At 52.0% G+C, this 2,882-nt stretch overlaps 1 protein-coding gene across 5 annotated transcripts in view; it reads right to left on the bottom strand.

The window, feature by feature from the left end:
* Positions 1 to 2,882, bottom strand: part of Ncam1 (neural cell adhesion molecule 1) — a 318,282-nt gene that overhangs the window by 8,031 nt on the left and 307,369 nt on the right. The window lies entirely within an intron of this gene.

Below are 2,882 nucleotides of genomic sequence, written 5' to 3'. Positions count from 1 at the left end.
TTTGGCAAAACTGGGGATTGAACTCAGGCTTGCGCTTGCCGAGGAAGCACTTATTCCACTGAGCCATCTCTCCGGCCCCAAGGAGGTGGTTCTGAAGTGAGTGACAGTCCCAAATAGTGTTCCCAGAGCTTCTTTGTGACTTGTGGCAAGGAGGGTGCCCCATACTGACTCCCTTCTCCCTTTCTTAGGATTAGTAGTCCCCAAACTGGACTACGCTGGTTTCACAAGTCCCCCATACCCACAAGTTTGCTGCACCCCAGCAAAAGGAATGCAGCCCGTGTGTCTCTGAAGAAGCGGCAGCCTCTCCAGGACTGGTGGGCAAGGTAAAGGGTCTGGGAATACTCACCTTCTGGGAGCCAAGCACGCTCAGGTCAGACTTCAGGAAAACCAGTCGACACACTCAGAACTGCACACTCGCACAGACAGGCACACTCACATGCAGGACAGAGGTCCACACGGATGGATACGTTCTCACCTCCTGGCAGCACCCAGCCCACCGCTTCCGGCTGGACTCACTTTGAAAACCTCAGCCTGTCTGTCTGTTCCCCCTACCCACCATGTCAAGTCCCCCAGAGTTTGGCCCCTTGATTCTGTCACAGGAGGGGCTAGGCTCAGCTCTGTGTGGCCACTGTGGATGTCACTTGCTTGGGATGGAACAAGTGGCCTCTTGATGGTTTCCATCAGTCTTTGCGAGATAAGGACAATGCTATGGGAAGCAGGAACCTCTGCAGAGCGCGCTTCACTTGAGTCCATGGGGACATAAGGATCCCGGACGGAATAATGGACACTCCTGGTTCATTTCACTTCGGAAGAGCATAGGCCCAGAACTATGTACAGCTTCATCGTACTATCAAACCTTGTTTCAAGGGCCCTTGGAAAAAGGTCTGTGGATGAGAGTCGGGAACGGGGGCCAGCATGGCTTGGGGCTGGGTCCTGCCTGGCCCTGTACTTGGCTCTCTCTGCTGACCTGAAGTCATGGTCATGGGAGAGAAGATGAAGGTCACATTACCCCAGGTAAGTAGCACTAGGGCAGGCTGCCATTCTGCGCTCTGGAACACGCTGCTCCGTGTGCTGAAGGGCCCTTGTCTAGGACTCTGGAGCTTATGTAGAGGCAGTGCCCCTCCACAGCTTCTTTCAGTTTCATCCAGGTCGCCAGTCACCAACCAGCACAGTGGAGGGGGCCACTCAAAACCTATTTTTCTGAGTGTAGTAGGGGCTGAGCTGGAGGAGTCTCTCTGGCTTTCAAGTGCTTCAGCCTCTATGGGACCTTGGCTGGCTTCCCAGCCTTTCCTCCTTAGGCCTTCTGGCTGGCCCTCTCTGCCCTAACCCATTCCTGCAGGAAGGCCTGAGACAGGTGATGGGCTCTGGCTACCTTGGTTCTGGGCTTTTACAGCGAGAAACCAGCCTTCAGTGAGAGTGGGGCATTTTCTCAAAAACTAGCTAAAATGCAGAGGCCAAGCCACCTGTCCATTTCCTCGTCCATCTGCTTTGTACCCCCAAAAGCGGAGAAGGGTGCAAGCCCTCTCCCTCTTTAGGATCCAATGCTTTTTCCCCAAACAAGGAAGTCATTGAGGCCTTGTAATTTCTCTCCAGCCCATACATGCCACTGGGCTGGAAGCCGCTGTAGCCTTTGACTTCAGTATCTGGTAGGTGTGAAGTACCTATTTCCACAGAGGCTGTAAGGGTTTTTTTTTTTTGTTTTTTTTTTATGGGCTGTATGTGGACTACATCTGCAGTTTGGGACTCAGTGGCATGAATTCTGCATTCTGAGGTTGACCTGTACACATGGAGTCTATGCTCTGCGGGCCTTGAGTGGATGCAGCTGGGAGAGATTTTGTTCCGCTCTCAGCAGATGCAGCTGTGGGCCACACTGGGTCTAAGGGTGATGGAGAGCCGAGGCAGGTGGGTGAAAAGGCTGCACCGTGGCGCTAGACCACAGCACGCAGTAGTCTCTCTTTTCATTTGATATAAAATTCAAAGCTTTTCCCTGGCCAGGGTGCTGCATGTTCTGAGGACTCTTCTCACCTCTCTGACCTGTGCTAATGACAGCAGGACCCTGGTTCCCTGTCGTCCAGCCAGGCCAGCCTCTAAGCTGCCTGCTGACCGCACCAGGTCTTTGCCCCAGGGCCTGACTGTTTTGCCTGGAACAGGCCCCCTGGATGAGCACTTTCAAGTATGGCTGTTTGCTCTCTTATGGGCCTCAGGCCCTGTGTCAACTTTTCAGAGTTTTACCCTGGTCTCTAGCAAAGCTTTTCCAATGCATTTCCTACTACATTTCCCATTCAGTCTTACCACTCTCCGCCATGTTTACTACCTCTGGCTGTCTTCTCCAGAACACCTTAGAAGGTGCTGCTGTAGCTCTCCTCTCTCTCCTCAGTACTTAGGATAACCTTGACTCAGAAAATGTACAAAGGATATTTGCTGCGTGAAAGAGTGTTTACCCTGGAGACCGTAACACCGCTTCCACATGGTTACAGGTCTTCCATGAGGAGGAACAAGCAAATGTCAATCAAGGGATGAGACAGGGCTGAAGATGCCAACTCTGTGTAAGAAAGGCCTGTCAGAGCTGGTCACACCGTGTGCAGGCCAGCTCCTGGTTGCTGGCGGCATTCAAGAGAGGGAGGACAACTCCTTGGCTTTGATACTGTAATGCTCGGGAGGTATTGTGTGCACCAGGGCCTTGAGTGGAGGGTGTCTGTGGGTCCTCTTCAACCATGTGAGCCTATTGTTCAAGTCAGTTGTTCTAAGCACCTAGAACAGGGACAGATTGCCTAACGCCAGTCTCCGCAATGCCTGCTGAGGACCTTTTTCTGGACCATTAACACCCTCAATCAATTCTCTTTTTAATCATGATCCTTGTAATTTTTTTTTTTTTTTTTTTT

Source organism: Octodon degus, unplaced genomic scaffold, assembly GCF_000260255.1.
Source record: "Octodon degus isolate 3935 unplaced genomic scaffold, OctDeg1.0 scaffold00266, whole genome shotgun sequence".
NCBI classification, from domain to species: domain Eukaryota; kingdom Metazoa; phylum Chordata; class Mammalia; order Rodentia; family Octodontidae; genus Octodon; species Octodon degus.
Note: the sequence above shows the minus strand (reverse complement) of the source record. Positions and strands in the feature narration are given on the sequence as shown.